Source organism: Tasmannia lanceolata, unplaced genomic scaffold (genome assembly GCF_043159265.1).
Source record: "Tasmannia lanceolata isolate RefF3 unplaced genomic scaffold, GAP_Taslan_0.1 ptg000029l, whole genome shotgun sequence".
Taxonomy (NCBI): Eukaryota; Viridiplantae; Streptophyta; class Magnoliopsida; order Canellales; family Winteraceae; genus Tasmannia; species Tasmannia lanceolata.
In genome coordinates, this window is record NW_027518706.1 from 3,619,835 (window position 1) to 3,635,419 (window position 15,585).

General features: G+C 39.9%; 1 long non-coding RNA gene across 1 annotated transcript; it reads left to right on the top strand.

The window, feature by feature from the left end:
• The first annotated feature begins 14,709 nt into the window (after positions 1-14,709).
• Positions 14,710-15,324, top strand: LOC143859308 (uncharacterized). The gene is made up of 2 exons (XR_013239226.1): positions 14,710-14,991; positions 15,074-15,324. It is a non-coding gene; the product is annotated as an uncharacterized LOC143859308 (long non-coding RNA).
• Positions 15,325-15,585: the final 261 nt, after the last annotated feature.

The following is a 15,585-nucleotide window of genomic DNA, read 5'->3' on the forward strand; positions in this document are numbered from 1 at the left end:
CTCATGCAATACCCTCTATCCAGATAACATTCTACTATATCCCATCTAATCCAATCCCAAACCAAAGCCAACCTAACCCAAGTTGAGGTTTAACCCAACCCAACCCAGTCATACGCCCAATCCAACCCAACCTCACTTGAGCCGTACCCCAAACCCAACCCAGTCACATGCCTAAACTAACCCATTCCAAGCCCATGGCCCACCTAATCCATAATTCCTGACCCACGCCCAACCTAACCCAACCAAACTCAACACCGGTTCAGCCCCAACTCGGACCCACAACCCTACCCCAACCCGGTTCAGCCCCGAATCGGTTCAACCCAATCCAACCAACTCAATCCAATCAAATCAACCGCCCAACCCTTACCCCTACCTATACCTTCACACCTACAGCCCTCGCACCCTCTCACACAAACAGCGCCTTACCCCTCCCTCATCGCCCAACAGCCCCATTCCCAAGCACGACTTGGGTTCACCCCTAACCAATCCAACCCGAACCGTACCGCCCGAACCCCAACCTGGATCAGCCCGGTCCATCCCAACTCAACCCGACCCTAACTCGTGACCTTAACCCATACAGTTCATTCAACCCAAACCGGATTCCACCCCAACCGTTCCAACCTGGATCTAACCCAAACCCAATCCGACTCATTCTGGTTCAGCCCAAACCCAATCCGACTCAACCAGGGTCAACCCCAACCCACACGGATCAGCCTTTACCTGGTTCAACCCCGTCCCAACCCGGTTCAGCCCCAACCCAACCCGGTTCATCCTGTCCCAACCTGGTTCAGCCCCGTCCCAACCTGGTTCAGCCCCGTCCCAACCTGGTTCAGCCCCAACCCAACTTGGTTCACCCTGTCCCAACCTGGTTCAGCCCCGTCCCAACCTGGTTCAGCCCCAACCCAACTTGGTTCAACCTGTCCCGACCCGTCCCAACCCCGTCCCAACCCAATTCAGCCCCAAGCCAACCCAGTTCAGCCCCGTCCCAACCCGATTCACGCTGTCCCAACCCGATTCAACCTCGTCCCAACCCGGTTCGGCCCCAACCCAACCCGGTTCAACCTGTCCCAACCCGGTTCAACCCCAACCCAACCCGGTTCAACCCCAACCCAACCCGGTTCAAACTGTCCCAACCCGGTTCAGCCCCGTCCCAACCCGGTTCAGCCCCAACCCAACCCGGTTCACCTTGTCCCAACCCGGTTCCTCCCCGTCCCAACCCGGTTCAGCCCCGACCTAACCCAGTTCATCCTATCCCAACCCATTGCAACCCATTCCAACCAGACTTGACTCAACCTACCTGGTCCAACATGGACCCAACGTGAGTCCGGACCGAACCGGATTCAACCCGAGTCACCCCGAGTCAGCCCAAGCCAACCCGAACCTAGAGTGACCCCACCTGAGTCATGCATTTATACCCAACCCAAGTTACACCCTCTTGTTCCAAACCGAATCTCACCCCTAGACCGAACCGAATTGCTTTACCCAATCCTTAACCAAGTGACGCTCCCTTCAAGTTGCACCTCACCACAGCCCAAACCCCATTCACTTGGCCGAATTTCCTAAGCTCATCCGTCGAACCCGCAAATCTAATTCCTCGAATATAGGAGACTCCTTGTCCAATTCTTTGGAGCCCAATTCCAAGTTCCAATCCCAAATCTAAGGTTCTAAGCCAAAGTTCCAGTTCAAGTACCGATCCCAACTCCCAATTCCATCTTCAAGATCCAACCCCCTTCCAATGGAACTACGTGTGGCTTGATCCCCACCATGGGGTACGTAGGCAACTTGGCACTCCCAAGTTCAGTCGCACCTTTCTTCATCCTTCTCATTCCCCTACACCCTTCTTCATCCCTTCCATTCCCTCATTCACCCTTTCCTTAAACCCTTTTTGCATGTTAGATGTTTCCTTTTGCTTAGTTGCATGATTAGTTGCATGTTTAGATTTCTTTAATTGTTCTTATCGTCTGCTTAGAATCACATGCTAGTTGTTTTGCTTTACTCTTTGCATGTTTTAATATTTTGCTTGCTAGTTGCTTTCTTTGCATGATTAGTTGTGTTTGTTAAATTTGGAACTCAAAAGAATTCAAAAATCTTGAAGAATCTAAGAACTCATAATCATTTAAGATGGAAAATCCCAATCTTCCAAAACATAAAGTTCTAGCCTCTAAACTTAGAGATCACACGCTAGGTTCTCAAAATAGAATTCTTAGAATCCAAAGTTCACAAATATGCTAAAAATACAACTTAGGTCCATTGCATTAGATCTAGGTTCATATAGCATAGGTCACTTTACCTCAAATCAACCAATCTAATTAAACTCAAACCAAATCTCATCAATCTCATAAAATGTCAAAAACACTCACATAGGCACATAGGCATGTAGTTGCATGTAGGATGCACTCCTGACCCGCATGAGTCTAAACTGTGAACGGCTAAAAAAATTAGAATGCATCTAGGTTAATAAAGTTCACATTCACCCCCTTTGTTAAACCTAAATAATTAAAGCTTTCAAAAGTTAGGCAAGGTCGGTGCTGTACACTTCGTGCGGTACACCTTCCGACTTCGTAACCAGGTAACTTACCCAGAACTCAAAGCGCAGACCAAATTAACAGAGTTAATCATGGGTCCTAGATTCCTAATCTAGGTGGCGACTCTGGTCAGTTGCTTCTTTCGTGAAGTTAGGATTTTTATCCTAAATTTCTGGAAAAAGCAATCATATTCAAATCCAATGGACAAAGGCGCTATCATCATCGCAAAACACACCCTCGTGGGACCACCCCCCTCCGGGACGGGATCCACAGACACTATTTTTTTAGGTGTGATTCAATATTCAAATCCTTATCAGGAATCCTAAGGAACTTACCTCCTTAAGCCAGAAGCTACTTCCTTCCATGCCTTCCATTTCTTTGTGGTTGAGCTTTTTTAATTTTTTTTTAGTCCAATTTTCAGCTTTGGACTCAAAATTCAAAACATAAACAGGCTTAGAAAATTCCATGATTAACCATTTGTAGTGAACGAGAGTTTGCATACGTGTCAGAAAACGGGCCACAAGGAGTCTGGCTATTGAGTTACTAGTTGAGTCCCTCTTCGTTTTGGATTTTGAGAATCAGTTTTTAGTAAAATCAATTCTCAAAATCCAAAACGAACAGGAGCTGATGATGCTGAAATATGATACCTTGATCCAAGGGTTAGTAGAGCTCCAATCTGTGATATCCAACGCTCACAGAAAAATCGTTAGGAACCCGGAGCTTTCTCTCCAGGAAGCCACTCCGACGCACAAGTTAGAAATAGGTACCACAGTTAAAGCCAAATAATGGGACACCTCCTCCCCACGCCGCCAAAGAGAATGAGAGATCGGAAAAAGTGGGGCACACCTTTGGCATTCCGACCGCTGAGGTAAGATACTCACCCAGGTGCGCATGTACATCCTTGCCTATGCTCCGCCCAATTCTCCTTTCTCTTGGTGCCTCGGTCTGGCTTGAGTGTTGAAGGGTCCCTCCAGAATTCTGACTCCGGGTTGCCCTTAACCTTTCGTCTGTAGATGCAGGTCACAGGTCGAGCCAAGCCACTGTGCAAAACTCAACAAGAGAATGTCCTTGTAAAGGTCAAGCCATCGTCCCTTTCTTAGCTCCCCCAAAGCTTCTTGATTACATCAATTAGAACAGAGACGGGAAGATTTACCAAAGAGTGAAGAACTCCTAATCTTGTTGGCCGATCTACTGGCTCCAGCCATTTGCTTTTGGTGTTCTCTTTGTGTCTATGTCCAATTTTCAGTTTTATCTTTAGTCTGGTGGAATTTTGTTGTTTGTATTTGTTGTTTCTGTGTTGGCTTGTATCCTTTCTATCTCTTGCATATTTTCCCTTTTCTTAATGATATCTAGTTGGGGTCTTGCCTAACCCCAGCTTACCCATCAAAAAAAAAAAGTACGAAACTTTGATTTGTTATTATTTGAAGAAACCGAAGGCATTAAAATTCTCAGCTAAGCCTATAGAAAAATGCCCAGGATAAATTGAAGTACAACTTTTATTATATTTATGTTGTTTTTTATTTGATGTCTGCACGTACATATGAGACACCCAAAAATAGTGATGCCCATGCTATTGGATGATTCAAACCATTCATTTGTTGGGCCACGGCTTAAACCATTCATTTGTGGTGCCCCAACATTCATCACTATTTGATGATCCTATTCCTTCGTTAGATATAAGTTTAAAAATGGACAACACTGTATAGGAATCTACTGATTGGAGGGTTAGGATCATCCTGTGGATATGATTTTCATGAGAGGGCCTATTTAAATCATACTTAATGGTCTGGATCATCCAATAGTGTGGGTCCCACAGTAATTTTTTGCGATTTTTTGCAGCTCAAAATAAAAATTTGCAAGTCCTTTTGGATCTAAAATAACTTAGGACCATGGTTTTCAATTTCGGTTTCGGAATGCGTTCCAACCCTCACCGAAACCAAAATTTCGGCCAAAATTTTGTCCGAAATCCGGTTCACCATTAAAAACAATATTTTATTGAATTTCGGCCAAAATTTCTGGAAAATACTATATAATTAAAAAAATTGAGATTTTTGGGTTGAATTTCGTTAAATTTCAGACGGAATATTAAAAAACAAAATTTCAAAATTTTGGCAGAAATCCGGTACCATTTCGGGTATTGGCAATTTCGGTGCTGGCCAAAATCCAAAATTTAAAACCATGCTTAGAACTATTCATCGCGCTATCGGTCCCACTAGTTGCTAATAATATACAAAGAAGAACGAAGATAAAAAAATGTTGCCACGTCAGTATTTTATTTAAACAGTCCTTAATAATCCTCACAAACATTGACTCCATTCCAACTTTGTAAAAGGAAAAATTAAGTTGTGAGAGAAATGAAAGAACAGGGGGCTGAGGTGGACATATGATGCCACATCAGCATGGGAAGCCACACTGGCATTGCGTTTGGTCAATACACTTGTTAAAGATAGACACTGGATATGAGGCAGCACATAACAGGGTACATTGCATTGCCTCGCAACTGGATACAGAGTGGTTCTCCAAGCACATTTGTTGTTGTGCTGAGATGACACCTGTCAATGTGAAAAAAAAAAAACACGAAGAGATTAGCTGAAATCGGAGGTTATAGACTGTCAAGGTTTTAAATTTCGGTTTTGGAGCTTATACACTGTCAAGGTTTTAAATTTCGGTTTCGGAGGTTATTTTTGTCCTCTCCGAAACCAAAATTTTAGCTGAAATCCCGAAATTTCGGCCAAATTCAGTAGAAGCTCTCAAAATGTCTTTTCTTGGGCCGAAATTTTCACTTAAATTTTGTAAAGGAATAAAAAATTAATATTTTATCAAGAATTTCTTCGACCGAAAATTGGTAAATTTCGGCAATTTCAGTTTTGGTCCTCACCGAAGTCCGAAATTTAAAACCTTGTACACTATCAAGAACCGGATTTCAGCAATTGTCTGAAAATGTTTGGAAAGGAAAAATATTATTAAAAGTTCATTTTTTTATACACTAAAAAAGATTACTTGAACCAACCTTATTCAATTTTAAGGAAAAATGTTGCCTTCAATTTATGATAATATCCGTCTAAACAAACCACTATAATGTAGGGAATCAAACTGGGTAGAACTCACCCCTAAAAGCTAGCTGCCTTCAATTTATGATAATATCCCTCTAACCAAATCATAATGTAGGGAATCAAACCGGGTAGAACTCACCCCTAAAAGCTAGCTATTAGAGGGAGGGTGCCCATTCCCTTATAACCCATCCACATCCATTTCACATGTCCAATGTGGGACTATTGCTTTTGCGTGGAACCCCAACACATAATTATATCATTTTCCTCTAAATCATGAAAATATAAAACTTTTCCCAAGAAAAGATTTTCTGCCAGAAATGTTTTTTCTTGCAATCCAAACAGAAATCTCAAGCCTTTGATTGATTAGATAGAGAGGAGATAAAAGTGGGCCCACAATTTTAGTAATGTTCTACAGTCTTTTCATACAAAATCATTTTCCAAAAAAAAAAAGCTTGTAAAATAGTATCCACGGCAATTCCCAACTCCTTGAAATATAGTAAAGTATAAACAAGTAGATTTTTCAAAAGAAAAAAAAACAAATAGAAAAGATATATTTTACCGAACGACAGTGTGAGCAGAAGGCCCAACATCAAGAGAGGAGCAAAGGACTTCATCTTGGCTTGAGATGAGTTGATAACACATACACCGATTTTTATAGGTGCGTAGAAGCTATCTATAGCTGAGAATTGGGCTACTTTGTCAATATCTTTTGAGATTACATTTAAAATCTACCCTAGCAATAGAAATCTCAGATATAGATTTTCAATAGCAATAGAAATCTCAGATATAAAATAGATTTTTAATAGATTTACAAAATCTCGATTTACAAAATCTCATGGTGGGTCAAAATTGGGCTGCTTATAGTGTAATGACGCATGGACATGGTGGTATAGGCCCACAGAAACATGAAGCAACCCGTTAGCCCAAGGGGCAACCCATGAAGGGGGTGAATTGGGTTTAAGAAATTTATGCTCTTTTAAAAGATTAATTAAAATTAAAAACCAGAACAATAACAATTAGAGGAATGATATAATGAAGGGCGCCCTTCCAAAAATCAGCTTCAAGGGCGCCCTTATTGGTTGATTTATGCAAAGTGTGGCGCTGAAAAAAGTGAATTGGGCCTAAAAAAGTGGAAACCGTGTTGCGTTTGCATAAATCTACCAATAAGGGCGCCCTTGAAGCGGATTTTTGCAAGGGCACCCTTCATTCTATCATTCCTCTAACAATTAAGCACTAGGAAATAAAAACAGGATGCATATATATATATATATATATATATATATATATATATATATATATATATATATATAGAGAGAGAGAGAGAGAGAGAGGTGCAATCAGATTTATAGTATTTCAGCACGAACCAACCTACATCCACTCCACGAATATCCCCTCCGTCCCAGCTTCTTACGGGTGGAGTCAAAACCATAAACAAACTCTTTATCCCCAAAAACTCCGCCTATAAGTTGAATCCATGCCTTGTCCACTATTCTGAGCTTTATCTCAACGCTCGTCTTCAGAGGGTTGCCATGGTACCCTCCGTCGTAGTACAAATATGGAAAATAAATTGCCTTCACAAAGGATAATACAACGATAACCTCACTACAAGTTTCTTTCAACTTTTATAGGTGAATCATACTCTAATCCCTCAAATAATATCCAATTAGAAGCACAAAGGGTTTAAACGCTCAAATTTATCTCCAAGGGTATTCCAAGAGTGTCTCTTAGGGGCCGTTTGGATACACGGATTTTAGAATTCGGGATTTCTTCAAAATTGTAGTTAAGAGACAAGAGAAGAAGTGGACCAGTCATCGTTTTTTACTCGTTTTTGACTTCTCGCCTTCTTCCCGTTAGCAAGAGAGTAGCAGATCCTCACATATTTCCAGGTTTTAGAAATCTTAGGATGCAGGAGAGATTTTTAAAACCTGATTTTCTCTCTTAAAATCCAAGAAACGCCGTCAGGACAACATACAACAGCTTGATCATGAACCCTCTTTTAAACTGTTTTTAAACTAAAAACCTGGATTCTAAAATCCGTGTACCCAAACGGCCCCTTAATGTTATAAGGGGCATAACCCCATTATATAGGAAATCCAAACCTAAACTAGCTATTAGGGCCCTCTAAAGGGTAATTAAAACTAGCCTTTATGCCTATCAGATGTCTGCTATGGGTTTTCAGATGTATGTACAGACGTTTGTCAAGTTCTCACAGACGCCTATCAATATTTTTGTGTCTGTTACACTTCACAGATCTTCGACGGATGTTTGTGCAGACGTCTGATGCATTGTTTGTGCAAGGTCTATGGGTTGTTGGCCTATGGGTTGTTGGTCCACTTGACTATTGATTACGCTTAACTTATTTTACACCATTTTAAGGGCCCTTCAATGCCTCTAATAGAATCTAAGTGATGAATTAGATTTTACATTCTAAAAACTAAAAAAAATTGATTTTGTATCTTCCATCTAGCCTTCTTCTAGTCCTCTCCTCTCCATGAATCTCCATCTTTCCTTTGGCATCCTTGATCTTCAATATTTCTTCAATACCTTGATCCATGCTCCTTGACTTTGATCTTGGACGGAATTTGCAACCTAAACATCAAACCATTAGTACAACTAACTTTCTAATTGAAATGTAGGTCTAGGCAACTAAAAGGGCGGTGAATTAGTTGGGAATTAAAACTTTAAAGTTTCTTTTAAACTTTTAACCCTAATCCCTTATTAATTAATCATGATTAAGGGGTTAACACAATAAAAGAGAAATAAAGTACAATAACCACAAATCAACAAACAAAGAAAGAAGGTGATAAGGGAGAAGAGAAAAAGCACACTGGATTCATAGTGGTTCGGTCCCTTAACCCAAGGCCCTACTCCACTCTTCTCAAGTTGCTCTTTGAGGTGTTCCACTATTTGAATCCTCTACAATGGCCGGATTCGAGCCACACCTAAAATCGATCTCCAAGGGATTTAAGAATGGTGCCCTTCCACCTTTATAATGATAGCATGAGTGAAGAAGATAGCTTTGCCTCCCTTTTAAGGGTTGATTGTACAATGGATAGCTCGAACAACTCTCTCTCAAAGTGGATTACAAATCAAACCCTAAATCCAAACTCCTAAGTTAATCTTAAGTCGAGGCAAAAGGTTTGGATGAGAGAAAATAAGCAAAAAGTGATTACAAAGTGATTAATGAGGATTAGGAGGGTTGGTAGATCATTAGAAAAACTCTCAAATGCACATATGGATGTATATATAACCTTCACACACAAAAACTAGTCGTCACCATGCTCTAACGACTCTCTCGGACGACTTCTCAGTCGACCAAACTAGCTGCAACGGCTAGTTTTTAAAAAAACTATTTCGAGAAATCTCGGTCGACCGGGGTATCTCGGTCGACCGGGGTGTCTCGGTTGACCAGGTCTGGTCGACCTCTAGGAGTTGATCGACGTAAACTGGCATTTTGTTATGCTTGAATTTGTCCCAGTTTTGGGCCGGTTGACCTAGAGGGGGCCGGTCGACCGGGGAAGAGATTTTCCCAATTTTAATTTCTAAAACCATTTGACAATTTTACAATTTTTGGGCATGGTTTTAACTTCATTTTAAAAGTATTCTGGAATGTTTTGAGAGTGCCTTGACTTGAAAAAAACCAAAGAGAAGGATGCACAATCTAAGTAAAATCTCACTTCTCTTTGTCTTGGCCTTCAATGATCTTCCAATTGAACTTGACTTGCTTAGGATACTTGAATTTGAGCTCCTCCTTGAGAATACCTCTTAAGGGATGATGATTCCAATATTTTCCAGCTCCTATGACATGTGTATGGTTCGTCCTCAAGCTTTTGGCCAAAGTGTGTGGTGTAGTGCTAGATTGGATCAACCATTGAAAAAACTATGTAAAGCACAACACTCCAAGACAATTCATTAGTCTATAAAAATTAATCAATTTGAGTTTGATAAGCATCAAAACAAGGTGATTAGTTGAACCCTTGGGAACCATTGGGCTAACACTAATTGATCAACTTGTCATTGGAATCAATAAAACAAGATTTATAAGTTTTCCAAGGTTGAACCATTACGCTGACGGAAAAGCCATTTCAGGATAAATGTTAATATGGTCGAAGCCAGATTTTACCAGTTAGCAATCGGTCTTCTAAAACTCAGGATCGATCTTCTTGGAAGGCCTATTGAGGCCATTACATTTAATCTTGCTGACGAAGCCATCCGCTTGGCCACCTTAGTAGAGGAACAAGCTCGCCCCATGAGCCCAAAAGACTAGCTAGATGTTGTTTAAAGAATGACAGGAGTAGGTATGCAAGGATGTCCAACGGAGGTTATTGGCATTCAACCTCGAACGAGTAATTTATGATCACATTCCGGCTTACTGGGCCGAATGCATAATGGAGGACGAACTATACCTCGAAATCATTCAATTTGAGGACTTAAAACTTGCACATACTAACATTTAGGACACCAAGGTTGAAACTCAGGAACCCTTACTTGAAATTAATTTGGAGACCAAGACCGATAAGGGACCTATTTTTATAAGCGAGTTGTTGGATTTAGAATACCGGAACAAACTTGTGGAATTATTGAGGCAATACGAGGATTGTTTTGCCTGGGATTGTCATGAGATTCCCATCCTAAATAGGGAGTTGGTTAAACACCGACTTCCCATGAAGGATGGTTTCAGACCCTACTAACAACCAGCGAGGAGGATGTCACCAGAGGTCACTGCGAAGGTCAAAGAGGAGGTGATGAGGCTCCTGAAGGCCGAATTCATCAGAACAACCATGTATATCGATTGGTTATCAAATATAGTTCCTGTAGTTTAGAAAAATGGAAAACTTAGATTTTTGAAATTTAAATATGGCAACCCCAAAGGACGAATATCCCATGCCTGTAATGAATATGCTGGTCGACGCTACATTAGGCTATGAGATATTGTCCTTTATGGATAGTCATTCGGGCTAAAACCAAATTTTTATAGCTGTAGATGACATCTCAAAAATAGCATTCAAATGTCCTGGATCAATTGGCACTTATGAATGGGTAGTGATGCCATTTGGTTTAAAGAATGCTGGGGCCACTTATCAATTGGCCATGAAAATCATCTTTCACGATATGATCGGTAATATTCTGGAAGTCTATATCGAGGATGTGGTCGTTAAAACAAGGGAAAGACAAAACCATTTGACCGATTTAAAAAGGGCCTTTGATTTGTGGGTTTTTATTTGATTTGTGACTGTATAATCTATTATTTTTCAAAACAGAACTGTATGACCCAGCATACGATGATCTAAACTGTGCATTTGTCGGGACAGGACCTAAATAAGTTATGCCCCAAAAATCACTTCCATAAGATATTCGTAACCATCCGATCTATAGAAGTTTTCATAATGGGCAGTCCCTCTATAGATTGGATGGTTAGGATCATCCTATGGAGATGAATATTGGAGCACGTTGTGGCCCAACAAATGGACGGCCTAGATCATCCTATGGAATGGCCGCACAATTTTTCTTTTTGGAAAAAATAATGGACTATACAGCCACACACCATATAAATATCCATTAAATAGAGTTTTTACATGGTGTGTGGCCATATAGTCCAGTATTTTTCAAAAAGTAGTTTACGGGCCACACCATGTGATGATCCAAACCGTCCATGTGCCTAGCCAAACATAAATAAGTTATGCCCAAAAATCATTTCCATAAGATGATCCTAACCCTCCGATCTATATAAGTTTTCATAATGGGCAGTCTCTCTATAGATCAGAGGGTCAGGATCATCCTATGGAAACGAATTTCAGGGCAGGTTGTGACTGAACAAATGGACAGCTTGGATCATCATCCTATGGAATGGGTCATACATTTTCCTTTTTTAAATATTGGACTATATTTGCACACACCATATAAAAGGTGCTGGTCAGCACCATATGATGCTCCAAACCGTCCATTTGTGGAGCCATAATATCAATAAGTCATGCCCCAAAATACATTTCCAAAAGATGATCCTAAACCTCCAATCTATATAAGTTTTGATAATGAGCAGTCTCTTTATAGACCAGAGGATTAGGATCATCCTATGGAAATGATTTTTGGCGCACGTTGTGTTACACATCATTGGTGTGTCCTTTCAGTCAATTTTACTTAGATATGGTGAATGCTAGCTATTTTAAGCGTGCTAATAATTGTGATTATTTTTGCTTAATCTATGTAAGCTTGTTTTTGCTTATTATTGCATTATTGTTGAGATGCATGTTAAGTGACTAGATGGATTTAATCAATCGTTGAGATTAATTAATGATTGACAATAGGTGTGGTGTGAGTCTGCTACTCACACGGCATAGACCGACCCCGACATCTAGGATGTGCCGGATGAGGCTGATCGCCAGGAGATGATTGGCCACCTCGACATCTGGGACGTGAGAGGAGGCAATTGGCCGCCCTGATTCTACAAGAGATCGGGATGATTGACCTATTTCAAAGCCAAGACGAGGTATTCTCAAGATGACTCAGATGGGCCTTAGAGTTGTTGAGGACTGATCCTGCATGGTGTAACCGTATGACGATATATCTAGTTCCGGATAGCTGTGTGCTTTATACCATGACGTGTGCATTGGGTGCGACACATGCTAGAGACCACTATCTACAGGTGCAGGATTAATCCCTTTTACCTAGCAATGTGTGTGAGGAGCCGGTTCCGTAGGTAACTCTTGTGCCCATAGGACCCTTCACTCTGCTATGAAGTTGAGGTATGCTGCTTGCTACTTTGGAATGCTAACATGCAGTTGTGATCGATTCAACCTACTGGCGCATTGCTAGAAAAACAGTTATACCGATACAAATTAACTTTGTGGTTCGGAAAGATCATGTGATATTTACACTATGGCTAGGCCATGGCATGCTAACATTTCCAGATTTATAACATGGCGTGTGCACTGGGTGCGACACATGCTAGAGACCACTACCTACAGGTGCAGGATTAATCCCTTTTACCTAGCACTGTGTGTGAGGAGCCGGTTCCGTAGGTAACCCTTGTGCCCTTAAGACCCTTCACTCTGCTATGAAGTTGAGGTATGCTGCTTGCTACTTTGATATGCCAACATGCAGTTGTGATCGATTCGACCTACTGGCGCATTGTTAGGAAAACAGTTACACCGATACAAATTAACATTGTAGTTCGGGAAGATCACGTGATATTTACACTATGGCTGGGCCATGGCATGCACTTGATTCTCTTTATCGACTGCAGCTTTTTTATCAGGGGTTTGTCGGTAATTTTGCAAATTTTTTTCTAAATTTATTTATATAATTAGATATGCTTATTTTGGAAAATAGTTTTGCAAAGCATTGGTTTACTCGACAAATGAACAAGTGCATGCTAAGGTGGATGGGAGCTCTTTGAGATTAGAGCATTCATCTCGGTGTATATTATGTGGTCTGGGGCAGGCTAGATGGGATTGTGATGTTGCCGTGCTAATCATATGGAGATTCGGTACGATGTTCTAGTTGAGGAGATGATTGGTCCCTGAGGTCTCACCTGTTAGGTTTCGGTATTGAGGTCAGGCTTGGATGGCTAGGATTGCTAGATGGTTGGTTTTTTGCCGTTAGTTTGACTACCTCTATGGTTTGGTAGGTTGGTAATTATCATTGAGCCTGGAGGGTTTTTTGGTAATTTAAGTTACTAATGGTACAATTGTAATAAAGTCGAAGAGGGAGGGCTGTTTGTTTACCCTTGGGAGAGTGTAGAGATTTTTGGGGTAATTTGGAAATTACCGAGTTTCCTCTCTCTCTCTCTCTCTCTATATATCTATATATATATATATATATATATATATATATATATATATATATATATATATATATATATATATATATATATATATATATATATATAAGTGAGCTTATGGCTCATTCTACAGACACACAAGAGTTCTCTCCTATCTCTTCTTCTTCTTCTTCTTCTCTCCATAGTGTCTTTCCATCTACCCTCGATCTCTCCCGTCCATTTTTATCGATCTAAGATCTAACGGGTGTACAGTTACAAGCGCTCTAGTGGTGCACGTACAAAATCCCTCAGGGGTCGTGATCTTCTTCCATCTCATCATTCATGGTTTCTTCGTAGATGTCTACATGATTATGTGCCTGGTTCAAAAGGTTCAGGAGAAAATTTTTGAAGTTTCCTTCCGCTCAAACGAACACGTTGTAGCCAAACAAATGGACGGCTTGGATCATCCTATGGAATGAGTCATACAGTTTTGTTTTGAAAAATACTGGACTATATGGGCACACACCATATAAAATCTCCATAAAATGAAGTTTTTATTTGGTATGTAAACGTATAGTCAATATTTTTCAAAAAGTATTGTACGGCCAACACCATATGATGGTCCAAACCGTCAATTTGTCAAGCCAGAATGTAAATAAGTTATGCCCAAAAAATCATTCCCATGAGATGAGCCTAACCCTCCGATCTAAAGACGTTTTCTTAATGGGCAGTCCCTCTATAGCGTCTATAGATCATCCTATGGAAATGATTTTTTGGGCACGTGGTGCAACAAATGGACAAGCTTGGAATTAATGGTGTAAATGAATATTCGAAAATTCGATAACCGTCCACATCCAAATCCGTTTAAAGCGAATATTATCCGAATCCGTTTCAAGCGGATATTATCCGAATCCATTTATGAGATATCCGGCTCTTAGCCGATGCGAATCTGGTAAATGGTATATCCGGTCCGTTTAACATCCGAATTCAAGAAGTACATCCTTTTTATTTATTATTAATAATATCATTCATATTCATTTTTAGTAATGACACACTATCTTTATTTCTAAAAGAAAAGTGAAATTTCTTTTTAGAAAAAAAAAACAAATAGTGTTTTGAGTGGGAAATGGAGTAATCTCTTATTTTATGGGCATTCTTGGTGTTTGACACGACTTCTTTATGAAACAACAAATGTGGGCTCTATGATTAAAGAGACAAATGGATGATGGTGATTGAAAGAAGACAGCATAGCTTCTAGAGAATTCTAAAGCAAAAAGGTCATATAGGTCATTGATGGTAAATGCACGGCTTGGATCAATTTTCCAACTTAGAGTTATATAAAACCCAAAATGCAATTAAAAGAGAGGATTTCTAAGGTTTGCGAGAAGAAGCAAGGAGAAAGGCCTTTTACGATGGCCCTCACCAAATATCATTTTATTTTGTGTGATATCTTTTATTTAAATAAGTTTTCACCTCATCATTCTTGTCTATAGTCCTCCGGAAGCAAATCTCTCATTTCTTCAACCCCTGAAAAACCCACCCTTTTCATCTCTAAACACCCAACAAGGAAAAAAGACCCAAAAAAGAAAAAGAAACAAAGAAACATAACCATGTCTTCTCCAAGCAAACGCCGAGAAATGGACTTGATGAAATTGTAAATTCCCTCAAAACCTCTTCTTTATTTTATTCTCATTTTCCCAGAATTTTTTATGAGCTCTATGATCATTTTTCTGTAGGATGATGAGTGATTACAAGGTAGAAATGATCAATGATGGCATGCAGGAGTTTTATGTCGATTTTCACGGACCTAGTGAGAGTAAATCACCAATTCCCATATGCGAATAGTTCTTTTAATTTCATGTCTTTGGGTTTTAGTTTTATGGAATTCTAGTCCTTTTTGTGATGTATGTTAAGTTTTTAATTTCATGTCTTTGGGTTTGTAGATTTGATGTCGGTTCTGATGAAATTATTATCATCCTTACCCATATCTCAATTTTCTTCTTTTTCATTTCAATATGGAACAAATAACTGCATTGTTTTCTTAAGCTCTCTGTTTGGATTACAGGATTTTTTTTGGAAAAATTTGGAAAGGAAAAATATTTCTAAATGTTTCTAATTTTTTACACTGGAACAAAGATAACTCTAACCAACCTGATTTAATTTTGACTTAGGGACCTTCAATTTATGATATTATTCTTCTAAATTAATCATAATCAGATCATTCCCCTCTAAATTTTGGAAAGAAAAA